Source organism: Adiantum capillus-veneris, chromosome 7 (genome assembly GCF_014529385.1).
Source record: "Adiantum capillus-veneris isolate H3 chromosome 7, ASM1452938v2, whole genome shotgun sequence".
NCBI classification, from domain to species: Eukaryota; Viridiplantae; Streptophyta; class Polypodiopsida; order Polypodiales; family Pteridaceae; genus Adiantum; species Adiantum capillus-veneris.
Window position 1 is genome coordinate 8,986,951 of NC_140937.1, and position 13,457 is coordinate 9,000,407.

Here is a 13,457-nt window from a genome sequence, read left to right on the forward strand (position 1 = left end):
GGTCTAAGAAGGGTAGCACCAAGAAGAAACGGTTTGACATGCAATGTTGTCAAGTCCGAAAACACTTGCTAAGGTTGAATGCAAGCAAAGACAAGGAAGTATAATTGGAACGTTCACACACATACAAAGCACTTGTTCAAAAAAAGAGGAGAAGGTGGGAAGTCAAAAAACAAAATTCTTTTAGCGCAAGAGAAAGCGCATGCATGTGGCAAGTTTTGGCAAAATTTAAAAGGCAAACGTGTTGAGAGCTTTGGCGACTTGACTCTTGAGGATATGTATACACATTGCAAGAACCTCTATAAGCAATCCAATGTTGATAAGATAGAGTGTTGTAGCTCCCTTCCGTTTATGCCTCCCTTCTTTACCATTGAAGATGTATGCCGCGCGCTTATGAAACTTGCTACTCGCAAGGTAGGGGACCTTCAAGGTGTCAAGGATGAAATGATTAAATGGACAAGCAAGAAAACACTATATTGGATACGCGATATGTTTAACCTTGCACTTCAGCATGGCATGCCTCATGATTGGAGTGCAAATTGAATCAAACCTTTGTAAAAGGAGGAGATGTAAACAATGTGAACAACTATGGCACTATAATGGTTGGTTCTTTGATGGCAAAGTTATTTGGATGTATCATGGAGATGAAGATAAGTGAATGGATTGAAAAGAATGGCAAACGAGCGCTTGGCCAAGCAGGTTTTTGAAAGCATCATAGCACTATTGATCACCTTGTCACTCTTCGAGTTCTTATGGAAGCATCTCGATTGAAAGGAAAAAAGTTGTATTGTTGCTTTGTGGATTTCAAGAGAGCTTTTGACATGGTACTGCGAGGAAATCTTTGGAGATGTATGCAAAGCCTTCAAGTGCTGAGAGAATTTATGCATGCAGTCTTTTGCATCTACCAAAAAGTATGATGAGGCTAAAATTGCTTTGCTGGGTAAAGAGCTGGACTCGAAGATTATGCATGAGGAAGATGATATGGACACTTTCCTTGCTAGTGTTAAGGATATCAATGAGCAACTTATTTCTGCAGGTGAAGTCATTTCAGACAATTCCCTTGTGTAGACTATTCTTGATGCCTTACCAGATTTTTTACCAGACTTTTGCTAGTACTTGGAGACTTATGACCCAAGGAAATCTAGAAGTTATCAAGTTTGATGCATTATGCACATTGTTGTTGCAAGAGTCACTTTCCAAAAAAAACAGGACTAGACAGCATGCAGTTGAACAAGCTTTTATTGCTTCTCAAAGAAAGGGTGGTAACATCACTGCAGCCACTTCTTATGGTTCTGCTGCGAGTGGCAAAACTTTTGCTCCCAATACTTTTGCTTCTGTTGGCAGCACATCGTCTGGAAATTCTGGTGATAAGGGCAAAAAGAAGATGCATTGCCATTATTGTAAAGCTAATGATCACTTGATCAAGTAGTGTCCTAAGTTAAAGGCCAAAGTGGCTAAGAAGAAAGAGGGTGGTTCCACTGCAAATGATGGTTCCACTAAAAATGTAGCCATTGTTGAGTCTTCTATAAAAGGAGACTGTAATGCTGATGTTGATGCAGAATGGGCTTTTAGTGCAGAGTGCACTTATAATCCTGCTATCCATGATGCATGCATGTCAATTGTTGCTACATATTCACATGTTTGGCATTTCAATAGTGGTGCTACAAAAGCACATTACCTCACATCGTGAAATGTTCACCTCTCTCGAGTTTGTCCCTCATGGGAATTCAATGACTTGTGCCAACAATGCCTCTTATCTGGTTCAAGGATTTGGAAAGATTGTGCTTACTGCTGCTAATGGCAGTTCTTTCACACTTGTTGATGCACTTTATGTACCTGGGATCAAGAAGAATCTTTTGTTTGTATCTGCACTTGCTAGACTTGGACTTGTACTCAAATTTGTGGATGATAGATGTACATTTCATGATCTCAATTTTGGTGATGAAATCGTTGCATCTGGGATTTTGTGCCGTGGGCTGTATAAGCTCACTTTGTATGACAAGTGTGGAAAACAATTTGCAAAAGCAGTTGCAGATTCAAGGGCTATTTCAAATGCAAAACTTTGGCATGCACGTTTTGGTCATCTGAATTTTGCCAATTGCAGAAATCTGATATGGTTGCTTCTTTGACGCCTCTTGAAGCGCATGTCAAACATGTTTGTGAAGGCTGTATTTTGGGTAAGATGCAGCGTTCTAAGTTGCCAAAGGTTGGTTCAGTTTGGGCCACATGCAGGTTGCAGCTTGTGCATAGTGATGTTTGTCGGCCCATGCAAACTTTGTCCTTGGGCAATTACCTTTACTTAGTGACTTTCATTGATGATTACTCCAGGCATGCATGGGTATTTCCGCTTAAAGCGAAGTAAGTTTTTATGTGCTTCAAACGATTTCTGGCTATGGCTGAAAATGTCTGAAAATGTACTATGGGCACCCTACGTTCCGATTGAGGTGTGGAGTATATGTCTCATGAATTCAATGCATTTCTGGCTAGTCGTGGGATAAAACACCAATGTACAGTGCCTTATACACCACAGCAAAATGGTGTTTCTGAGAGAAAAAACAGGTTACTTACGAAAATGGCACGATGTATGGTCAAAAGTTAAGCTTTGCCGCATTCTTTTTGGCTTGAGGCCATCATATGTGCCACTTATGTACTAAATAGGCGTCCTACAAAAGCTTTGCAGTCTATTGCTCCATATGAAGCATGGCATGATAGAAAGCCTTCTATTGAGCACATGCGTGTTTTTGGATGTTTGGCATATGCTTTGGTGCCACAAACATAGCGCAGAAAATTGGATGATAAGCTATCAAATGTATTTTTGTTTGTTATAGTGCTGAAAGCAAAGGTTACAGGTTGCATCATCCGCAAACAAAACGTATTCTGGTTTCAAGGGATGTAGTGTTTGTGGAAGATTCTGTTCAGCCCTTACTGTCATGTACTAGAGACGGTAATGTACGCTCACACAGGACATTTATGACACTTTGTTGCCTCTTTTCAATGTGGAAATACGAAAGTGAGTTCCAATGAGACAAATGTACAGCCTATGGGGGTTTCTAAAAATGTTACAGGTCAGTCTATTACTGATGCAGAGGTACATGATGTACTTGATGAGGAAAGGGCTGAAAATGAGCAGGCTAGAGGTATGCCAAAATGGTTGGTTCACACTTTGTGTGACAGTAAATTGGATGCACCTTTGTCTAGGCGTACTCGTTCAGGCTCTTGCCATGCATCTTATGCATCAAATTGTTATGCTTTGGCTATGTCTAGCTTACATGATGTTGAGGAGCCTCTATCTTTTGATGAAGCACAGAATTCAAAATATTGGATGGCTGCCATGCAATCAGAATATGATGCACTTATAGAAAATGACACGTGAACTTTATGTGATTTTCCTCCTGGCAAAAAGGCCATTGGTACAAAGTGGGTTTACAAGTTGAAACGCAAGCTGGATGGTGAGATTGATCGCTATAAATCTCGACTTGTTGCAAAGGGTTATGCACAACAAAAAGGCATAGATTATGAAGAGACCTTTTCTCCCACTTGTCGTATGACTACTATGCGTTTTCTATGTGCATTGGCAGCTCATTTTAGTTGGGATGTACATCGATCAGACATTGTTACTGCTTTCTTGAATGGTGACATATTTGAGGAAGTTTATGTAACGCAGCCTCGCGGTTTTGTCAAGAAAGGACAAGAGGACAAAGTGTGCAAATGTAACAAGGCTGTGTATGGGTTGAAGCAATCTCCTCGTGCTTGGTATGAGAAAGCTGACACTCATTTGGTCAAACAAGGCTTTCGTAACAGTCCAACAGAAAGCACATTGTATGTAAAGCGTGAAGGTGATGTACTTCTCATTGTGATTCTTTATGTAGATGATTTGTTGATCACTGGACCAAATGAGAGACATATTGCTGAATTTAAGGCTGATTTGAATGCTACTTTCAAGATGAAAGATTTGGGGTTGTTGCATCATTATTTGGGCATACAATTTAAGCAGTGTGATGGTGGTATTGCCTTGTGTCAGAAAAGTTACATAGAGACATTGCTATGTAAGTTTGGACTTGAGGATTGCAAACATATTGCCACTCCCATGGAAACAAGTTTGAAGTTGAGTCTAATGATGCTGGCGATCCTACTGAGGTCACTCTTTACCAAACTATTGTTGGCTGCCTCATTTATGTATGCAACACAAGGCCATCACTCTAGGGCTATCTATCTTCCATTGCACAACAAGTAACACACTCTCTATTGTGTGCCTTGAGCTTCCTTCATCTTCTCCAAGCTGTGTGTGTTTCTCTGCAACCCTAATTCCAACATACCCGATGCCTAATCCCGATAGTTCAAGCCAAGACATGCATGCTATGGACCCCCGGTCCAAGTCGAGCATGCTTAGCCGCTTGAAGGAAACTTTTAGTAGACCCACTCGCTCCAAACATGGAGCACGATGTCAATGAGGGGGGTGGGGAAGTAAATTTGCCATTCATGACCAACGTAGACCCCAGGCTCCTGGAGAGTGTGCATGTGAATACTCTATTCACTTCACCCCCTGAATCTTCAGAGCTATTCCCCTCTGAGTTTATATTACCTGATGGTAGAATCCTTGCCGAAGTGCAAGATTTTGAGCGGTATATCATTGCGGCTAGGAAAAAGGAAATCGAGAGCTTACATAGGGTAGAGCAACGAAGAGAGCTAAAGGTGAAGGCCCCTATGTCAACATCCATGCTAAGCGAGCAATTGAGTGCTTCTTAATTAGCGACCACTAAGGGTCAACCCATAGAGAGCCACGTTGCATCTAGTTCAAAGGACACCCCTAGCACCTAAATCCTAGATGGAGTGTTCCTAAATGAGAACTGGGAGTACGAACCACAAAAGGAAACTCTAACCGACCTATACATAGGTCACACCTATCACGTCGGTTGGTTAGATGTCCTACAATCAACATCGGGTGCTACTAGCGTAGAGGAGCAGCAACAAAGAGTTTGTGATGTCATTCATAGGGTTATTGAGCTAGAGAGGCGGAACAAGGGCATCCACATGCCTTCAATGAGTCTCATGAGATTCTTGGATACAGGGAAGTCTAAGCAATGAACTTTATCACAAATGGACACTCCCTCAGTAAGTTCGATGGATCTTCCATATGTTGTTTGGCCACAAGGGTTTCAGTACAATCTGAGACCACAAGTGATAGCTTTACCTTTCCAAGTTTAGCTCATCTCTCTCTTGATGACACCACGGCTACCATGCCTACCCCAGTGATAGGCATACCAAGAAACGCGCCATGGACCTCATTTTTTAGCAAAGCACCGTTACATGGTAGCTCAATGCCTGCAATAGTACCTACAAGTGTACCAATCATAAACACCTATGGATCCTCGTCCTCCCTTTAGTTGAGCGTTTATATATCCTTGAGAGGTTAGATGAAGAAAGACAACTGGCTGTGCAAAATGCACTTGTGGAGAAAGATAGGAGAAAGAAATAGTTTGATCGTCAAATAAAGAACAAAGATATCAATGTTGATGATAAAGTCCTTATGTATGGAGTGCGTAACGAGAAGAAAAAGTCAAAATGTGCCAGGAAAGGACCATATAGAGTATTCAAAATCACCCCACAAGGTACCATTTGTGTGGAAACTCTTGATGAGTTGAAACCATTGGATTACTCAATGGGAGCAAATTTAAAAGACTATGATCCTTTAAGCCAAGAGGAGCTATGTGCCATCCATCAAAAAAAGACAAGGCACAAACAGAATTGAAGAAGATACAAGCTCAAGTTGAGGCTAAGGAGAGACAAAACAATGCATAAGACGCCAATGAGAGGCCAACCTTGGAGTTACGCATGCATTCCATGTTGAAACAAAGGATGATTGGTTGCACTCTCACACACCTCTACGATACCCTATTGAGCTAAAGAGCACCTATGGGAAAGTGCTATATAACGCCTTATTGGACACGAGTGCTAAATATAATCTGTTGTCATATGGGGTGTGGTGTAAGTTGAGAAAACCATCTCTATCTGAGAGAACTATCCAAGTCAAGGGTGTCAACAACAAAAAAACTAAGGTTTTTGGAATCTGACATACTTCTGTTAATTATGACAACGGGGTTGTGGATCAAAACTTTTTGGTCATGCCTGTTGAAACTATGGAAGGCAATATAAACCTAGGATGTGCGTGGATGATAGCCACCAAATGCACTATTGATTGGGGGACTGGGAATTTCACAACGCAGAAACCAACTCTTAGCCCTGCCACTCAAGCCATAGTCCCTAAGTTATTACCTCTTGAGGATATAAAACCCAAAACAGTGCATGTCCAAGAGGTTGAACCATATGTCCCTATAGCCTAACTCCCTAGAGCGTCAACTTTTGTAGTTGAAACAAAGCTTGAGACACACAAGACCCATCCTAATATGACGAAGAAAACATACAAATGGGTCCCTAAAGCTTTGTTAGCGACCATTGCTCATGCTAAAACACAAAAGCCTGGTACGAAACATCCCACTCGCTCCCAAAAAGGTAAGAAAATGATGTGTTGGATTCCTAAACGGCTATTGGAAGCCCAAGGCTACTATGAAGGAAAGGATCAAATCTAGGTGCCAAAATGTAAATTGTGTTCTTACATGTCACCTAACCCATGTGAGACAAATCCTGTAACGATAAAACCAATCGAAGATTGTGAAGGGAAAGATCACAAGACAATATATACCAGATCCGGAGCTAGTACGGGTACCCAAGTGAGAAAGGCTTATGTCGCTCAGCCCGTTGTAAGTTCACCACCTACAACAACGTTGCAAATAAAATCATGGGAGAGTACCTTACGACCCTTGCAACTAGATGAAATGCCTAGGGCAGTCGAAAACTATTGGTCAAAGTCTTCACCCATAACAACTTGGAACAATTAGTTTCAAAAGGTGACGACATCATTCCAAAAGGTATGATCTACTGAAAGAGGAAGAGGGGAGTGTTTGCTGACATCCATCATTCACTTGCTCCCCTCTTAACCTTCCTCCCTAACCTCTCAGTCTCCCAATCTTAGGGAATGTATATATATAGCCCTATTGTTAGCTTGGCAATGAATTAGATGATTATACAATGGGGGCAAAGGTACACTTATATAGCTACTTGGGGGCTTGTAGGCGCCTCAGTAAATGGCCCTACCCACAAACATGTCAATGATATATTTTAAGCTTTAGATAATGCGATTTAAAAGCCTCAGTAAATGACCCTACCCACAAACATGTCAATGATACATTTTAAGCTTTAGATAATGTGATATGAAAGCCTCAGTAAATGGCCCTACCCACAAACATGTCAATAATATATTTTAAACTTTAGATATTGTGATTTGAAAAGGCACGGTTCTTGATATGTATCAGGGTATGTGATTGTTTGGGATGAATAGAAGCTATCTTGGGGTGCTTACCTATTTTCATCTACGGGCGGACCTTTATAGAAGACTCTCTCTCTCTCTCTCTCTCTCTCTCTCTCTCTCTCTCTCTCTCTCTCTCTCTCTCTCTCTCTCTCACACACACACACACACACACACACACACACACACACACACACACACACACAATTCAACTCTTACAGTTGTGTGCAAGGCTAGAAAAATATACTTTCCTTAATGTAAGTGTGAACTTTCTCCTAGAGTCCTAGAGTATGAGTCAATGAGAGAAAAGGTGGAATTATCCCACACGTATTGGTGCAAGGTTGTAGAGCTACCTAAAGCTCATTTCATGAATGAATAAAACAATTCTATTTTGCATTACATCTTTCTTGTTTATGGTGAGCTTGTGATGGCTTAGCAACTACCCAAGATCATGTTTATGAGTCCAACTTAATTGATCTTGGAACCTAATTTTCTTGAGTGATAATCAAGCCAACACACACTCACTTGTGTGCACAATGTTTCTCTTTCATCCTCCCTAGCTAGCAGGATCCCATTCCCATCAAGTGGTATCAGAGCTTTAGGCTATGCTAGCTAGGTTTTTCATCATGTATTAGTGTGTTAGTGATTAGCATCTCCATTAGAGTGATTAAGTATTTCTTAATCCATTGGCATTTCCCGTAACCATTTGCATTTCTCACTAATTAAGTATTAATCTAGCTATGTGAGGGCATGTCCTTGGCACACCCAAGAGGCCACTACCCTCCATGGCTAGGTAGGCTTGATTAAAGAGAGGTTAAGCACCTATTATAGCATTTACAGTGATTTTTGCAATTGTAGAGTGATTTTTGCACCTCCGATTAATCTCCACAATTTTGCAATCACCGTACATTTCCCACCTCATCCCAAAGTACTCCTTGTGAGCTTTCCATAGACTCATCAAACTCTGCATTTTGAGCTCGGAAGCCCCCTCAAACCCCATCCATTTTTTTTTCAATAATAGGGGTGTGTGGTTTCCTGCACTGTCAAAATTAACATCTCTTTTTTCGGAGGCCCTACACAAGCAAAGGGATTAACTCACATGGTTATCTCCCTAAAGATAGTGTGTTGACTTGGTGGGGTCCAAGGCTCAAGTCAAGCCCATTTCAAAACGGCCAGCTTGGGTGGACGCAAGGCCCAAATTCAAAAACACCCTATACAGGGGGCAGGTCCGTAAGCGGCTATTCCCACAGGCAGCACTCCCTCAAGGCCGACGGACGCCAAAACCGCTTAAGTCGCATTTTTTCCTCTTTTTGGCTCTGCTAATAGCCAATCCCACAGCCTGTTTGCTTGCAGCTCTACTGTCCATCTCCTAAGCAGGTGCTCCCACTGCCCAGAAGCATTGCCCCAACCACTTAAGAGCTTGCTCCCACCGAGTTGCAAAAAAATCAAGGAATTAAAAGGCTTCGAAATTGAAAAATCTTGCAACCAAGCACAATTTCCCGCAATGTATGCCACATTCATCATCAAGGATATGAGCATGTGCTCATGTACGAATTTCCAGGCACTGTCTTTGGAGAGTCTCCAAGTGCAAAGACCGCTCCAAGGCACCGTGGGAAAAATTCAAAGGTTCAAAGGGAAAATCGAAAACAACATCATTAGCTTCCAAATTAGTAGTTCTTTTACATCAGTATTTTTTGCACTGCACTTGTTTTTCAAATAAGCCTAATTGCACAACAAAAGGAGGAAAGACACACTTGTTCGAGGGGAGGATATGAAGACAAAGACCATGAGCAATTGAAGACAAAGCATTGAAGAAGATGAAGGTGCTCTTGGATTAGAGCGAAGCAGACATGTTTCAAGATTTTTCTCTTGGATTAGAGCATTGTTTTTGCTCCTGGATTGGAGTGTTATGCTATTTGTCTCCTGTATTGGAGATGCATGTTGTCTGTGCTCCTGGATTGGAGTGTTGTCTTTCTTCATCAAGTTGTAGCCCATAGTTCAAGGGGAGGATTCCTCTTGTATTGACGTCCTTAGTGGATACCATGTGTCATCCTTAGTGGATAAAGAACCTTCATTGTATCTTCCTAGTCCAAACCTCAAGGAAAGGATTGTAAGGTGTGAGCTTTGGCCTAGACTCCTAGAGTATGAGTGAAGGAGAGAAAAGGTGGAAGTATCCCACATGTATTGGTGCAAGGCTGTAGAGCTACTTAAAGCTCATTTCATGAATGAATAAATCAATTCTATTTTGCATTACATCTCTCTTACTTATGGTGAGCTTGTGATGGCTTAGCAACTACTCAAGATCATGTTTATGAGTCCAAGTTAATTGATCTTGGAACCTAATTTGCTTGAGTGATAATCTAACCAACACACACTCACTTGTGTGCACGATGTTTCTCTTTCATCCTCCCTAGCTAGCACGATCCCATTCCCATCACCTAACCAGTGAAAATAAGGGCAAACTTGAAATTCTCTCGGGTTTTAGGTCAAATTGAAGCTTTTGTCGATAATTACACTAAAACTTGTGTAAATTTACCGGTTTTCTTAAAGGAAAGCTTGTGTCTCATCAAATCCTTTACACTTTCTTGCAACAATGAGTGACCTCTAACTCTATTTCCCAATAATAAATGTCATTTTTCACAAGCTCAAAAGTAATTTGAAATAGCAAAAAAAGAAAGCGTCACTATTGTCAAAGTCCACGATGCGGATGCATTAGAGAGAGAGAGAGAGAGAGAGAGAGAGAGAGAGAGAGAGAGAGAGATGAAATCAAATCAAATGTTATATTAAACGTCTTCAAAAGGTCAAAATAACCTATGAGACCAAACTGATACAATCTTAGTGAATCTAATACAATATATGGGTACAAAATAAAAGTGAAGTAAAGTGAAAAAATAAAATCATTATCATCGGTGCTCAAGGATGCTGGGCATCGGGCGTTGTTAGAGAAAGTATTGCATCGGTCGTTGAAGAACATCGTCAATGATCGCCTCTGTAAATAGTCGTACTGGACATCTCCCATGTCATGCTAGAATAGTCATTATCCTCTAATGGAGCCTCTGACGATGTTGTGGTCGCCCTCATAGACATGGGCGCCTAGCTCTCCCGCGCTCAATGGCTTTGTCAACTCATATACCTTTGGTATACGTGGGCTCTAAAGTCTGATGTGAAGCTTACTCATCTGACTGTTGAGCCCTTGCTCTAAAGAAGTCAGTGATGTCCCTCTATGAATGCCTCCCACTGCGTGATCTCCCCAAGATACTCTCCATGTGTCTGCACACACACACACACACACACACACACACACACACAGATATTGATTTTGTTGAATTAAGCAACTTGGCAATGAATTAGATGATTATACAATGGGAACAGAGGTACACTTATATAGCTACTTGGGGGCTTGTAGGCACCTCTGTAAATGGCCCTTCCCAAATCATGTCATTAAGTAAAATAAATGCCTAAAGGACAAATAAATCATGGGACCACATTGGGCATTCACTTAAGATGCATAAACTTTAACACCCTCTTTGCAACTCATAGTGGACATTGTAGGAAGACAAAAACAATGAAGGAGCCACCATGGACACCCCAACAAAAGGCTTTTAACTACTATATACACCTTGCATTTGCTACCACTAAAATGTCTCTAAAAAGAATGCCACTGTGTGCCGACGTCGGTTGCCTCGTAGAAAGTTGAGTTGTACACCACACTACGCCCAAGAATCCCATTCGTGAAATGAGAACACATCACATCCAAGATTTCCAAGATAATGAACCTAGTGAACAACAATAGATTGTGCACACACACAGTGTTTTGTATATGTCATGTTGGTTATTTGAGAGCTGCAATGTGTTTTAAATTCTTAACCATGGGTTCAAACACCGATGAAGTGAACTCCTAACACTAGGGTCCAAATTAACTATTGCGAGCTCCACTTGCCACTCTTTGCTGCTCATGGGCTTCCCTCTTGCTTAAGCATGTTGCGGCAAATGCCACCTGGCTAGAAAGCTAGAATTGGGGGCACTATGGCTGCTAACCTCCATGTGTGTCATTGCTCTCCATGGTGAAATTATTGTTAGTGCAATCCTCGCTAAGCTTGCCTTTCCCTTGTCCTTTTTCGAAACTCGAACGTTGCCTTGGGAGACGAAGACAATTTCCTCCTCAACGAGAAGAGACTAGGGATCATTGAAATCCAACTTTTCCTTTGTGATTTGCAAAGTGTAATGCCCTAGCTGCCATCTTATACTCCTCTAGAAATTTTGTAAGTACCAAGGCCACTAATGGATTACTCGTCAATGCTCAACTCGATCATCTTTGTTCTTGAGGCCACTATTGTTCAATACAAGCCACGCGCAAAACACCGTCACTAAGAGTCTTGCCAAGTGTTTCAAAATGCAAAGAGTGCTCGTTACTATGATTGTGTATCCGAACACTATTGAAGAAAGTGCTACCACGGGGGCCCTCTTTCAAGCTATGTTTCAAAATACGATACCATGTCAAAGTGGACAATGCAGAAGCATTACACACACACACACACACACACAGAGAGAGAATTCGATAAACCAATCAACTTGGCAATTTTTTAGATGTTTATACAATGGGGATAGAGTCACACTTATATACCTACGTGAAGGCCTTATGTATCTCCCTTAGTAAATTTCCCTACCCAAAACCATGTCAAATAAGTAAAATAAATACCTAAACGACAAATAAACAAGGATACCACATCAAGCATTCACTTGAGATGCATAAACTTTAACAACTATAGCCTTTTTTTTTATATAGCCGTTAGAAGCTTCGGTTCAACTAGTTTTACAGGATTGCATCCACTCACCCACACCTGCATGTCTTAGAGGTTGAACCATAGTGGGTGCATTTAGAGCCCCTCACCTTTACCACTAGGCCAACTCCCCTTAACAAACAACTATAGCCTTGAGCAAGCCAAAAGATTTCTTTTTGAAAAGCTCAATTATTTTAGAGGTAGGAAGGAAGAGAAGGCATCACTCTAGCCTTGGTCTTTGCCTTGTAGGACAAAAACAGAAAGCGACAAACTCTAGAGTTTTTCCCTTTGGGAATGTCAATCAGACCTGAGAAGAGGTCAATAAAAACCATTAAGGTCGTCCAAGGACCAAGAACATGGCCATCGTCTGCTTTTTCCTCAAGGTTGGAGAGAAAAGCCAGAATGTTAATGGAGACGAATGGCAAGGTTATCCTCCTGATTTTGCGTGTGCTTGTCCAACCTTCTACCCAGCATATATCTACCAACGGTGAAATCTTTTGAGCTATAAAATCACTTCAGAATAGTAGCTAAGCAAAAAAAATTAGTCATCACATCACTCTAGCCTTGTCTTTGGCAAGCCAAAAAAGTGGTATAGACACATAGAGAACTTGATTATAATAAAGCCATGTGCATATATGAAAGACGTGAGAGGTCACAAACACTTTGTGGAACAAGCATAAGAAATGTTAAAGAATCTGTCAAGGGGAATTGGACTAGTGATAAAGGGGAGGGGCTTTAAGCGCGTCCACTATAGTTCAACCCCTGCGACATGCGAGTGTGGGTGTGTGGCACAATCCCATTTAACCAAAAAAAGAAAAAAAAGTGTTAAAGAACTTAAGAACACCTACATGGAAAAAAAAAACTCATGCTTAATAAATAAAAATTAGTATTCCTAAAAGGGGGGGGGGGGGGGGGGGGTGAGAGAGAGAGAGAGAGAGAGAGAGAGAGAGATTCCATTATCGTCCTCGAGGGTCAAATATGACCTATGGGACCAAGAAAACGTGCACAATAGAGGCTCCTCTATCTAAGAGGGTACAATGTCTGCAATGACACATATAGATGTCTAGGGGAGTGATACAACAAAATTGCAACAAATGTTGCTTATGGGAGGGAGAGAGAGAGAGAGAGAGATGAAATGAAATGTTATATTGACGTCTTCGAAAGGCCAAAATGACCTATGAGACCAAAAAGTTACAATTGGTGGATCTGATATCATGTCTGAGTACGGGTGCATGTGCTACCTCTTTGTGTAGATGATGATGGCATGTATGAGTGTCTTTTTTCCTTTTTCCTTTGAGACTTAAGGTTTGCACCAC